General features: G+C 38.5%; 1 long non-coding RNA gene across 1 annotated transcript in view; it reads left to right on the plus strand.

Moving 5' to 3' along the window:
* Nucleotides 1–14,765, plus strand: part of LOC121827221 (uncharacterized) — a 69,407-nt gene that overhangs the window by 38,163 nt on the left and 16,479 nt on the right. The window contains exons 3-5 of the long non-coding RNA XR_013050176.1: nucleotides 843–993; nucleotides 2,450–2,500; nucleotides 10,555–10,759. This is a non-coding gene — a long non-coding RNA (uncharacterized LOC121827221). The remainder of the gene's footprint in view (nucleotides 1–842; nucleotides 994–2,449; nucleotides 2,501–10,554; nucleotides 10,760–14,765) is intronic.

A 14,765-nucleotide genomic window follows, 5' to 3' on the forward strand; every position in this document is an offset into this window, starting at 1 on the left:
AAGCCAAGGAAATTATAAGGAAATGTCCTACTTGTTCTTTGTATAATCAAACTCCATTACCTGCAGGAAGTAATCTAAAGAGTAATCAAAGAAATGAAATTTGGCAAATGGATGTGTTTCATTTTATAGAGCCTGGAAAATTAAAATATGTCCACCATACCGTAGATACATATTCAGGATTTCAATGGGCAATTGCTTTGAGTTCTGAAAAGCTATAATTACACATTGTTAGAAGTTGTGACTATTATGGGGATATCTGTACAAATTAAGACAGACAATGTTCCAGCATATGTCTCTAACAATGAGACAGATTATTGCATATTACAACATAACACATATTATAGATATACCATACAGTGCTACAGGACAAGCAGTTATAGAAAGATCTAATTGCACTTTAAAAGATACGCTAATAAACAGAAAAAGGTAATAAAGACCCCCAGAGATAGATTATACAGTGCTTTATTAACTTTAAATTATTTATTTATTTATTTATTTTTTAATGTTGTTTATTTATTATTTTTACAGTGTTCTGCTTGCATGTATTCCTGCAAACCAGAAGAGGGCACCAGATCTCATTACAGATGGTTGTGAGCCACCATGTAGTTGCTGAGAATTGAACTCAGGACCTCTGGAAGAACAGTCAGTGCTCTTAACCTCTGAGCCATCTCTCCAGCCCAACTTTAAATTTTTTAAATGCTAGTGAGAAAGGAATGGAGCTGCAGAGAGACACTGGATAATAGAAAAAAATGCTGAATTAAATCAGCCTGTATATTTTAAAGATGTGTTCACCTCAGAATGGAAACCAGGATATTTGAAGAAGTTTTGCTTTGTTTCTGCAGGAGAAGAAAAGCTATGAATACCATCAAAATGAATGAAGATTAGATTTGAACAAGAGAGATTTCTTTATTAGGAAAGGCAATAGTTCATCAAACAGCGTGGCCATTCAATCTAAACTAACATAAGATTAACAAATGCCTTTAATTTGATCAGGTATGGAAAATTATTATTATTATTACTGTTATTATTATTATTAGTAAAAGATAATTCTTTTTCTGTTACCCCCCCTCCAAAAAAAAAACCCATTTAGCCTTAACAAAGATATAACCTGCCAGAAAAGGAACATGGTTTGTAATAGTCACTAATCAAAATGTGCTGGGGCCTACATACAGTAGTAGAGAGACAATGTACAACAATGGATCTCTAATGCATTGGAACACCTACCCTACAAATAGGAAATACTGAGGTTGAAACTGAAGAAACACATGTGTATTACCCATAAACGGACAGTGGTTCTGTGTGGCCTTTGGATGATAGGTGGGGTTGCTTCCACTTTGCCCACACAGGTCTGGACTGTTCCTACTTACTGTCAGTATTTTGAGTCCATATTGGCATTCAAGCACTTAGTGCAGGACACACCCATTGTAGACAAACTGCAATCTTAGAATCTTTTATCTGAATTAGCCCTGCTGAGAACAGGATGTGTGGTGGAGTAATGCAGCCAAAGGATCAGAACTGGGTAATCCCGTCTCTATGAGTCCTCAGACTGAATGGGCTAAGATCCTGTCTTCACCTGCCTTATATTCTGTCTCCACCTACCTAGTGCTGGGATTAGAGGTGTGTGCCACCACCAACTGGCTCTGTTTCTCTTTTAGAATGGTTCAATTTTGTATACCCCAGGGTTGCCTTGGACTCCTGATCTTCCTGCTTTTTTCTCCCAAGTGCTGGGATTAAAGGTGTGTGCCACCACGGTGTGGCCTTTATGGTTAACTAGTGGCTAGCTCAGTCCTCTGATGTCCAAGCAAACTTTATTTGTCAGAACACAAACAAAATATCATACAACACTTTGGTCCAGTTTTTCCTCACTATATTCCCTTCCCTATGTATTTGGATGGTAATATTATCCTGTCCCATTATATGTTGAAGTATGTGATCAGCTTTTAATTATAATTTTATAAGGGATTACTGTTAAGAGATTGCCTAAATCTCAGAAGAGACCTTGAACTTTAGACTTTTAAATAAGTTTGAGGCTGTTATGGACTATGGAAACTTTTGAAATTAGACTGAATGCATCTTAGCATTATGATATGGCTATAACACTTTGGGTGCCTGGGAGTGGAATGAGGTTGCCTGAAGAAAAACAGCTCCCTGAGGCAATGGGCACTTTTAGCAGGTGCAGCTTTGTTGGAGTATGAGACTTTTTAGGAGGAAGTGTGTAACTGTGGGGGTAAACTTTGCAGTCGCCTATGCTTATGCCACACTCATTGAGTTCACTACCAGTTTCCTGTGGATCAAGATCTAGAATTCCCAGCTCTTTCTCCAGCAACTTGCCTGCATGCATGCCACCATGTTTCCCACCATGATGATAATAGACTAAACTGAAACTTTAAGCTAGCATCAAATGTTTTTATTTTTCTAAACTTGCTGTGGTCATGACATTTCTTCACAGTAATTGCCATCCTAAAAAAGACAGGATCTGATGCTCTTCTGAACTCTACAGGTAAGAGGGACACCCAGCACTAATGCATACATTCAGTCAAATAAACACACACCAATAAAATAAAAATGAAAGTTAATTATAAAAAGTACTTTCTAGAATATTCTTTATTGTACTTTCTATGTTTGTAAAAATAGAATGGCATAACAGTCTTACCAACATTAATCTTTTTTTTTTAGTTAGCCAGTATTGGCTCACACTTCTAAAGTCTGACCGTCAACAATTTATTATTTTTATTTTTTTTCTTTTCATTAATTTTTAAAATTTATTTTATATACTGACCACCATTTCTCCTCTATCATTACCTCCCATTCCCTCTCCCCACCTCCCTTCTGCCTCCCCTTCCACTCCTCCTCTGTCTCTATTCAGAAAGGGGCAGGCCTCCCATAGAATCAGCAAAGCATGGCACATCAAGTTAAGGCAGGACCAAGCTACTCCACTTGCATCAAGGTTGGCTGAGGCAACCCAATGTGGGGAATGGGTTCTCAAATGCCAGCTTAAGTGCCAGGTACATGTCCTAATCCCAGTGCTAGGAGACTCACAAACAGATCAAGCTACACAACTGTCACACACAGGCAGAGGGCCTAGGGCAATGTAGAGTTGGTGAGCTCCCATGAGCTCAGGTCAGCTGTCTTTGTGAGTTCCCCTTAATGACCTTAACCCCTGGCTTGTAAAATCCTTCCTCTCTGTCTTCATCAGGGCTCCCTGAGCTAGGCCCGGTACCTGGCTGAGGATCTCTGCATCTTCTAACATCAGTTACTGTATGAATGCTCTCTGATTACAATTAGGATAGTTACCAATCTGATTACAGGAGATGGCCAGTTCATGCACCCTCTCCAACATTGCCGGGAGTCTTAGCTAGGGTCATCCTTGCAGATTTCTGGTAGTTTCCCTGGCACCAGGTTTCTGCCTAAACCCAAAATGGTTCCTCATCAAGATATCTCTTTCATTATTATCCCTGCCTGTCCTACCCTCAACCTGCCCAACTTAATCACTCATGTTTCCATATACCCATCTCTCCCAGATAACCCAGGAGATCTCTTCTATTTCCCCTTCCCAGAGAAATCCATGTGTGTCTCTTTGAGCCCTCCTTGCTGGCTAGCTTTTCTGGAGCTGTGGATTGTAACCTGGTTAACCTTTACTTTACAGCTAATATCCACTTATGAGTGAGTACACACCACATTGGTATTTCTGTGTCTGGGTTACCTTACTCAGGATTATTTTTAAAATTCCATGCATTTGTGTGAAAATTTCATGATGTCGTTATTTTTTATTGCTGACTAATGCTCCACTGTTCAACCCCGTGCATCTGAATATCCTCCCCATGGCTAACCCTCCCCTGCCACCCCAGAAGACTACATAGGCACAGGCACAACTCATACCAGTTGGAAGAAAAGATACCTAGACTCCAGTAAGAATATTTTCAACAACAGAACTGGTAATATGGCACCACTAGAACACAGCGATCCTACAACAATAAGACCTGAACATTCCAACACAGATGAAACTCAAGAAAACAGCCTTAAAAATAATTTTATGAAGATGGTAAAGGCCCTTAAAGAAGAAATGAAAAATTTCCTTAAAGAAATCGGGGAATATTACCCGCTGAGGAGTTGGTGAAAACAAGCTCTTAATCAAGAGCTTGGAACGGGGATGCCTTTAATCCCAGCACCCGGGGAAGGAGCCATCTCCGTGGGATGGAACCAGAATGGATCTGAACACTCTGTCTAAGGCCAACCCAGGGCCCAGCTGCTGATCCTGTGCAACCCAACAACTTGGAGGTGTTAGTGAGACTACCCTGCTCAGCTGAAATCCATCCAGGAGAGGATTCAGAATTCTACAGTTTGAAGTCCGAGGAAACAAGATCAGCTGAGGAGTTGACAAATGAGCAAAATGTGACCTGAGAACACAGAAGAAGGTGCTGCCCAGCCACCGAACCAGATCACCAGAATTGTAAGTATGCACTTCACCAACTGAGAACAGGTAAGCTCCCATCTCCAGACCGACAGATCAGGTCTCTAGCCCCTAGGCCCTACCCATCAGAGTCCCAGCAACCAGACAGCTACCTTTCCCTGCCCCCCACCAAAAAAAACCACCCCCCAAACAAAAAAACAAACAAACAAAAAACTAACCCCTATGAACCTAACAACCACTGAAACCATAAGCACACCCTATACCAACTGGGAAGAACTGCTTCCAGAGACAGAACCCACTAACACTGATTTGACTAAGCTGTTCCTGAAGAAACAGAGCCCAACAGCACCAATTTAACCAAGAACTCCTAGTGAACCAAGACTAACAATTAGAATAAGAGAGGCACCTTCAGACACAGACATTGCCTGCACCGAGCAGAGGAAGAGATGAGTAGACGTCAGTGCAAAAATACAGGCAACAACATAAAGAACTATATGACAACATCAGAACCTAGTGATTCTATACCTGCAAGACCTGAACATACCAAGGCAGAAGAAACAGAAGAAATCAATCCTAAAAATGACTTTAAGAAGATGATAGAGGCCGGGCGGCGGCGGCGGTGGCGGCGGCGGTGGCGGCGGCGCACGCCTTTAATCCCAGCACTCGGGAGGCAGAGCCAGGCGGATCTCTGTGAGTTTGAGGCCAGCCTGGGCTACCAAGTGAGCTCCAGGAAAGGCGCAAAGCTACACAGAGAAACCCTGTCTCGAAAAACCAAAAAAAAAAAAAAAAAAAAAAAAAAGATGATAGAGGCCTTTAAAGAAGAAATAGAAAATTCCCTTAAAGAGAAAATAAAAAATTCCCTTAAGGAGGAAATGAAAAACTCCATTAAAGAGAAAATGAAAAACTCCCTTAAAGAGGAAATAAAAAATTCCCTTAAAGAAATAACAAACAAAAAATTGGAAGAAATCAAAGAAAGCCAAGAAAAAGTAATTAAACAGATGAAAGAAACATTCCAAGATCTGAAAAATGAAATTGAGACAATAAAGAAAACACAAGTTGAGGGAATGCTGGAAATAGAAATCCTGACTAAACAACAGGAACTACAGAAACAAGCATAACCAACTGAATGCAAGAGATGGAACAGAGAATCTCTGACACTGAAGACACAATAGAGAAAATAGATTCATCAGTCAAAGAAAACACTAAAGACAAAAAAGTCATAACACAAAACATCCAAGAAATTTGGGACACCATGAAAAGACCAAACCTAAGAATAATAGGGATAGAAGAAGGAGAATACCAACTCAAAGGCACAGAAAATATATTTAGCAAAATCATAGAAGAAAACTTTCCTAACCTAAAGAAAGAAATACCTATGAAGATACAAGAAGCTTACAGAACACCAAATAGGCTGGATCCAAAAAAAAAGTCTTCTTGCCACATAGTAAAACACTAAACATATAGATCAAAGAAAAAATATTAAGAGCTGCAAAGGAAAAAGACAAAGTAACATAAAGGAAAACCCATCAGAATAACACCAGATTTCTCAATAGAGACTATGAAAGTTAGAAGGTCCTGGACAAATGTTATGCAGACACTAAGAGACCACGGATGCCAACCCAGACTATTATACCCAGCAAAACTCTCAATCAGCATTGGCGGAGTAAACAAAACATTCCATGATAAAACCAGATTTAATCAATACCTGACCACAAACCCAGCCCTACAGAAAGCACTAGAAGGAAAAATCCAACACAAAGAAGTTAAATACACCCATGAAAACTCAGGCAATACATAATCCCACACCAACAAACACCAAAGAAGGACAATACAACACAACCACAAAAATAACAGGAATTTTCAATCACTGGTCATTAATATCCATCAATATCAATTGTCTCAATTTACCTATAAAAAGACACAGACTAACAGAATGGATAAGAAAACAGGATCCATCTATCTGCTGCATACAAGAAACACACCTTAACTTCAAAGACAGACACTGCCTCAGAGTAAAGGGCTGGAAAAAGGCTTTCCAAGCAAATGGACCTAAGAAACAAGCTGGTGTAGCTAATATCTAATAAAATAGACTTCAAACTAAAATCAATCAAAAGAGATCAGGATGGACATTACATATTTATCACAGGAAAAATCCCCCAAGATGAAGTCTCAATTCTGAACATTTATGCCCCAAAATACAAAGGCACCCACATTCATAAAAGAAACATTACTAAAGCTTAAAATGCACATCAAACCCCACACATTAGTAGTGGGAGATTTCAACACACCACTCTCACCAAGAGACAGATCTACCAGACTGAAACTTAACAAAGAAATAAAGGACCTAACAGATGTTATGACTCAAATGGACTTAATAGATATCTACAGAACATTCCATCCTAACACAAAAGAATATACCTTCTTCTCAGCACCCCATGGAACCTTCTCAAAAACTGACCACATGCTTGGTCACTAAACAAATCTCAACAGATACAAAAAAAATTGGAATAACCTCCTGTATCTTATCAGACCACCATGCCTTAAAGTTAGACTTCAACAACAGCAAAAATTATAGAAAACCCACAATCTCATGGAAACTGAATAATGTTCACCTGAAACATCAATGAGTCAAGGAAGAAATAAAGAAAGAAATTAAAGATTTCCTAGAATTCAATGAAAATGAAAGTACAACATACCCAAACTTATGGGACGCTATGAAAGCTGTGCTAAGAGAAAAACTCATAGCTCTAAATACACACATAAAGTAGATGGAGAAATCCCATACCAATGAATTAGCAGTACAACTGAAAGCTCTAGAACAAAAAGAAACAAACTCACCCAGGAGAAATAGATGCCAGGAAATAATCAAATTAATGGCTGAAATCAATGAAATAGAAACCAAGAGAACAATACAAAAATCAATGAAACAAAGAGTTGATTCTTTGAAAAAATCAACAAGATAGATAAACCCCTAGCCAAATTAACCAAAAGGCAAAGAGAGAGCACCCAAATTAACAAAATCAGAAATGAAAAGGGGGACATAACAACAGACAATGAAGAAATCCAGAGAATCATCAGGTTGTACTTCAAAAACCTGTACTCCAAAAAATGGAAAATCTGTAAGAAATAGACAATTTTCTGGATAAATACCACATACCAAAATTAAATCAGGACCAGATAAACCATTTAAATACATCAATAACCCCTAAAGAAATAGAAACAGTCATCAAAAGTCTCCCAACCAAAAGAGCCCAGGACCAGATGGTTTCAGTGCAGAATTCTACCAGACTTTCAAAGAAGAACTAATACCAATACTCTTCAAATTGTTCCATACAATAAAAACAGAAGGAACACTACCAAACTCTTTTTATGAGGCTACAATTACCCTGATACCCAAACCACACAAAGATGCAACAAAGAAAGAGAATTACAGACCAATCTCCCTCATGAACATTGATGCAAAAATACTCAACAAAATATTGGCAAACTGAATCCAAGAATACATCAAAAACATTATCCATCATGACCAAGTAGGTTTCATCCCAGGGATACAAGGGTGGTTCAACATACAAAAATCTGTCAATGTAATACACCATATAAACAAACTGAAAGAAAAAAACCACATGATCATCTCATTAGATGCTGAAAAAGTCTTTGACAAAATACAACACCCCTTCATGATAAAGGTCTTAGAGAGATCAGGAATACAAGGAACATTCCTAAACATAATAAAGACAATTTACAGCAAGCCAACAGCCAACATCAGATTAAACAGAGAGAAACTCAAAGTGATGCCACTAAAATCAGGAACAAGACAAGGCTGTCCACTCTCCCCATAGTTATTCAATATAGTACTAGAAGTTCTAGCTAGAGCAATAAGACAACAAAAGGAGATCAAGGGGATACAAATTGGAAAGGAAGAAGTCAAGCTTTCCCTATTTGCAGATGACATGACAGTATACTTGAGTGACCTCAAAGATTCAACCAAGGAACTGATACAGCTGATAAACTCCTTCAGTAAAGTGGCAGGATACAAGATCAACTAAAAAAAAAATCAGTAGCCCTTCTGTACACAAATGATAAAAGGGCTGAGAAAGAAGTCAGAGAAACATCACCCTTTACAATAGCCACAAATGATATAAAATACCTTGGGATAACACTAACTAAACAAGTGAAGGACCTTTTTGATAAGAACTTTAAACCTCTAAAGAAAGAAATTGAAGAAGATATCAGAAAATGGAAGGATCTCCCATGCTCATGATAGGTAGGATTAACATAGTAAAAATGGCAATCTTACCGAAAGCAATCTACAGATTCAATGCAATCCCCATCAAAATCCCAACACAATTCCTCACAGACTTGGAAAGAAAAATACTCAACCTCATATGGAAAAACAAAAGACCCAGGATAGCTAAAAGAATCCTGTATGATAAAGCAACCTCTGGAGGCATCACAATCCCTGACCTCAAGCTCTGCTATAGAGCTATAGTAACAAACACAGCTTGTTACTGGTATAAAAACCAACATCCGGACCAATAGAATCGAATTGAAGACCCTGACATTAATCCATGCACATATGAACACCTGATTTTTGACAAAGAAGCCAAAACTATACAATGGAACAAAGAAAGTATCTTCAACAAATGGTGCTGGCATAACTGGATGTCAATATGTAAAAGATTACAAATAGATCCATATCTGTCACCGTGCACAAAACTCAAGTCCAAGTGGATCAAAGACCTCAACATAAATCCAGTTACACTAAACTTAATAAAAGAGAAAGTAGGAAGTACTCTTGAACGCATTGGCACCGGAGACCACTCCTAAATATAACACCAACAGCACAGACCCTGAGTGCAACAATTAATAATGGGACCTCTTGAAACTGAGAAGCTTTTGTAGGGCAAAAGACACAGTCAGTAAGACAAAAAGACAGCCTACAGAATGGGAAAAGATCTTCACCAACCCCACATCTGACAGAGGATTGATCTCCACAATATATAAAGAACTCAAGAAACTAGACATCAAAACACTGAAAAATCCAATTAAAAAATGGGCTAAAGAGCTAAACAGAGAATTCACAAAACAAGAATCACAAATGGCTGAAAGACATTTAAAGAAATGCTCAACATCCTTAACATCAGAGAAATGCAAATCAAAACAACTCTGAGATACCACCTTATACCTGTCAGAATGGCTATGATCAAAAACACTAATGACAGTCAATGTTGGAGAGGATGTGGAGCAAAGAGAACTCTCCTCCACTTTTGGTGGGAATGCAACCTTGTACAACCACTGTGGAAATCAATGTGGTGGTTTCTCAGAAAATTGGGAATCAAACTACCTCAAGACCCAACCATACCACTCTTGGGCATATATCCAAGGAATGCTGATTCATACCACAAAGATATATGCTCAACTATGTTCATAGCAGCACTATTTGTAATAGCCAGAACCTGGAAACAACCTAGATGCTCGTCAACTGAAGAATGGATTAAGAAAATGTGGTATATATACACAATGGAGTACTACTCAGCAGAGAAAAACAAGGACAGCATGAAATTTGCTGGTAAATGGATGGAACTAGAAAAAAAATCATCCTGAGTGAGGTAACCCAAACCCAGAAGGACAAATATGGTATGTACTCACTCATAAGTGGATTCTAGATATAAAGTAAAGAACAATCAGACTGCAACCCACAGAACCATGGAGGGTATATATATAGCATGGGGGACCCTAGGATGATTGTGGTTTATAATAAGTTTTGGTTTTACTCAATTACTGAGCAAGCCTCAATGAAACATTTCACTATTAAAATAAGAATTTATACTGTATCAAGCTGATAATAGAAAAATAAATAAATTAAAAAAATAAAAGAAAAATTTGAACTATTAAAAAAAAACCAAACAAACATATTTTACTAAAGTAAAAAAAGGGGGAACTAGGGACTCATCATTCCTCTCCACATTCTATTCTTTTCTTTATTTTATGTATTTTAAATTTTTTATTGGTGGATTCTGCTGGTATATCTGCTGCAGATCAGCACTGGAGGCTCCTGTTGCAAATCACCCTCTAGAGTGATGGAAGGATCTTTCTACTGGCACTTGGTGTGGCCCCAGGGATCTGTTTGTGTCTTTCCGCAGACAATGAGGTTCCTCTTTGGATTCCTGAGCGCTATGTGTGCCCTGTGGCTGCTGCTGAAGACCAACATGGCAGAGACCTATTGGGCCCTCATGAAAAACTCTCCCCTTCTGATGCCAATGGAGACTGGGAGCCCAATATGGCCAGCTTTGGCAAGCATTAACGTAAGCCTAGGAACTGTAGCCATGCTTTTGGATTCTCCAGAAGGTAATGTATGGTAACTGCTTTTTCAAGTATGTTTGAGAACGTGTCACCTAGACACCTTGGAAATTAAGGATAACCCTGAAGGTCACTGACCTCCATTTATTAACAGTAGCATGCCAGCTAAGCCATTTCACTTTCACAACCCTCTTCAAGCTGGCGTAGTACCTACTTTTCAGGAGTGGCTCTGTGCAACATTTATTGGCCTCCTGAAATTCATTTAGGTTCCCTTAGAAGATACCTTAAAATTCATGAACCTGAATGTAGCCATTATAAGACCATTAGTTATGCTCCTTGTGAGCTGCCTGTTTTTTCTTTATGATTCTTAGTTGTTCTTTTGCTGAGCTGCCAGCTTAAGTCGTGCTGGGATCAAGAAAAATGGGCCTTGGCAGTTCATGTTCCTGGAGTTGTATCCATGCTAGTGGATGCCCACATGCTCCAGTAAAGAATTTGACATTGCTGCTGCCGTTGTTGCTGTTATAGCAGTGGTGGCCACTGCTGCTACTGTTTCTGGGATTACCATTTCATAATTGCTTAGTACAGCTAGCACAGTGGAGACCCTGGCAGCAAAAGTAGCTACCACAGTTAGTTAATCTTTCATTCTATTGGGCATGATAAATTTAATTCAATAGTTATATATTTTGATTGGCTTTGAAAATTATAAATTTATAAACTCAAGTTCCATTTGCTTTTGGGATACCATCTTACAAGGACTCCAATTTGCAGTAAGGGTCATTAAGGAAGGGAATGGCTCAATTGCCTTTAGCCTACTGGTTATGGGTGGGTTAGGACTTCTGTTGGTCTTTTCTGTGTCAAACATACAGATTGTAAGCCCAGTGCTACTTTGAGATCTTTGGCAGCAGTTAACTCTGCAGCTCATAGACGATTGAGCCTGTATGATAATGAGTATTCAGAGGCCGGTAATGCCTGGGGGGTGCTCACCAACCTAAGACACAGTGCCTGTGTGGCCTGGGCAGGCGTCTCCATGATGGGTAAGGTGACCTGCTGACGTCCCATGCAACCTAAGTCAGAAGCTCATTTTTTAGTAAACAGAGGACCTGTAGGGTCCTGGCCCCTGTTTTGGGTAACTGTTGCCTTGCTTGCTGATCTTGACCTTGATGTCCTCCCTATGCTAATTCCCAGCCAGGTTCTACCCTCCTGAATGCTTAAGGAAAGATCCTTGTCTGTGTATCCTGCATAATGGGCGTAATGGGCATAATGGGTGTTAACAGCTTAGATGCAAGATTGTAAAACATTGGTAGTGAACTTCTGCCCTCTAGGGTTCTCCCATTGTGCTGTAAGCCTGTATTTAAGACCTCCTCCCTCCTTCAGTAAAGGACATTCAGGAGGAAAAAAACTTATACTGTATCAAGCTGATAATAGAAAAATAAATAATAAATAAAAATGAAAAAAAAAGAAATCAGGGAAAAGACAAACAAAAAATTGGAAGAAATCATAAATCCCTTAAAGTCAAGTAAGTAAACAAAACAAAACAAAACAAACAAACAAACGAATGGGTGAAGGAAATGTTTCAAGACTTGAAAATTGAAATTAAAGGAATAAAACAACACAAACTGAAGAAATACTGGAATTGGAAAATCTGGGTAAATGAATAAGAACTACAGATACAAGCATCACCAACAGAATACAAGAGATGGAAGAGAGAATCTCAGGGATTGAAGATACAATAGAGGAAATGGATTCATTAGCCAAGGAAAATGTTAAACCCAACAAACTCCTAAAACAAAACATCCAGGAAATCTGGGATACCATGAGAAGACCAAACTTAAGAATAATGGAAATAGGAGAATGGAGAAGAATCCCAGCTCAAAGGCACAGAAAACATATTCAGCAATATTGTAGAAGAAAGCTTTCCCAACCTATAAAAGGGCATGCTTATAAAGGTACAAGAAGCTTACAAAATTCTTAAAAGGCTGGATCCTCCCCAAATAAAGCACACACACCATATAATAATCAAAACACTAAACATACAAAATAAAAAAAGAATATTAAGAGCTGTAAAGGGAAAAGGTCAAGTAACATATACAGGCAGACCAATCAGAATTACACATGACTTCTCAATGGAGACTCTAAAATCCAGAGGTGCTGGACAGACATTTGGGGGACATTAAGAGACCACCAATGTCAGCCCAGACTACTAAACCCAGCAAAACTTTCAGTTACCATATAGAGAGAAAACAAAGTATTTCATGACAAAACCAAATTTAAACAATACCTATCCACTAATTCAGCCCTATAGAAAGTACTAGAATGAAAACTTCAACACAAGGACATTAGGTACACCCACAAAAACACAAGCAATAGATAATCACACACCAGCAAAATCCAAAGAAAGGTAACACACACACACACACACACACACACACACACACACTCACAAACATCACCCACCAAAACCAAAAATAACAGGAATTAACAAACACTGATAATTAATTTCTTTTAATATAAATGGACTCAATTTGCCAATAAAAATAGGGTAATAGAATGAGTAAAAAAACTGTGATGAGTATGTAATGTCCTTCTCAATCTCTTTTGATTGATTTTAGTTTGAAGTCTATTTTGTTGGATATTAGAATAGCTACACCAGCTTGCTTCTTAAGACCATTTGACTGGAAAGACTTTTTCCAGCCTTTTACTCTGAGGTAGTGTCTATCTTTAAAGTTGAGGTGTGTTTCTTGTATGCAGCAGAAAGATGGGTCCTGCTTTTGTATCCATTCTGTTGGCCTGTGTCTTTTTATAGGTGAATTAAGTCCATTGATATTAAGGGGCATTAATGACCAGTGATTGTTAATTCCTGTTATCTTTTGGTGGTAGTGTGTAGGGCTGGATTTGTGGGTAGGTATTGTTTAAATCTGGTTTTGTCTTGGAATGTCTTGTTCACTCTGTCTATGGTAATTGAAAGTTTTGTTGGGTATATTAGCCAAGTATGTGGTCGATTTTAGAGAAGGTTCCATGGGGTGCTGAGAAGAAGGTATATTCCTGTTTGTTAGGATGGAATGTTCTGTAGATATCTATTAAGTCCATTTGAGTCATAACATCAGTTAAGTCCTTTATTTCTCTGTTAAGTTTCAATTTGGGAAATCTGTCCAGTGGTGAAAATGAGGTGTTGAAGTCTCCCACTATTAATGTGTGGGATTTTAGATGTGGTTTAAGCTTTAGTAATGTTTCTTTTATATAAGTGGGTGCCCTTGTGTTTGGGGCATAAATGTTCAGAATTGAAAATTCATCTTGGTGGATCTTTCCTGTGATGAGTATGTAATGCCCTTCTTGATCTCTTTTGATTGATTTTAGTTTGAAGTCTATTTTGCTAGATATTAGGATGGCTACACCAGCTTGCTTCTTAAGACTGTTTGATTGGAAACTCTTTTCCCAGCCTTTTATTCTTAGGTAGTATCTATCTTTGAATTTGAGGTGTGTTTCTTTAATGCAGCAGAAAGATGGGTCCTGCTTTCGTATCCATTCTGTAAGCCTGTGTCTTTTTATAGGTGAATTAAGTCCACAGATATTAAGGGATATTAATGACCAGTGATTGTTCATTCCTGTTATCTTTTGGTGGTAGTGTGTGTGTACTTCTCTTCTTTGGGGTTTACTGCTGTGGCTTTATCTATTGCCTGTGTTTTCATGGGTGTATCTGACTTCCTTAGGTTGGAATTTTCCTTCTAGTGCTTTCTGTGGGGCTGGGTTTGTGGATAAGTATTGTTTAAATCTGGCTTTGTCTTGGAATGTCTTGTTCACTCTGTCTATGGTAATTGAAAGTTTTGTTGGGTATATTAGTCTAGGCTGGCATCCATGGTCTCTTAATGTCTTCATTACATCTGAAAGTCAGGTCCTTCTGGCTTTCAAATTCTCCGTTGAGAAATCGGGTGTTATTCTGATGGGTTTGCCTTTATATGTCACTTGGCCTTTTTCCTTTGCTGCTCTTAATAGTCCTTCTTTATTCTGTATGTTTAGTTGTTTAATTATTATGTGACAAGGGGACTTTTTTTGGGGG

Source organism: Peromyscus maniculatus, chromosome 1, assembly GCF_049852395.1.
Source record: "Peromyscus maniculatus bairdii isolate BWxNUB_F1_BW_parent chromosome 1, HU_Pman_BW_mat_3.1, whole genome shotgun sequence".
Classification (NCBI taxonomy): domain Eukaryota; kingdom Metazoa; phylum Chordata; class Mammalia; order Rodentia; family Cricetidae; genus Peromyscus; species Peromyscus maniculatus.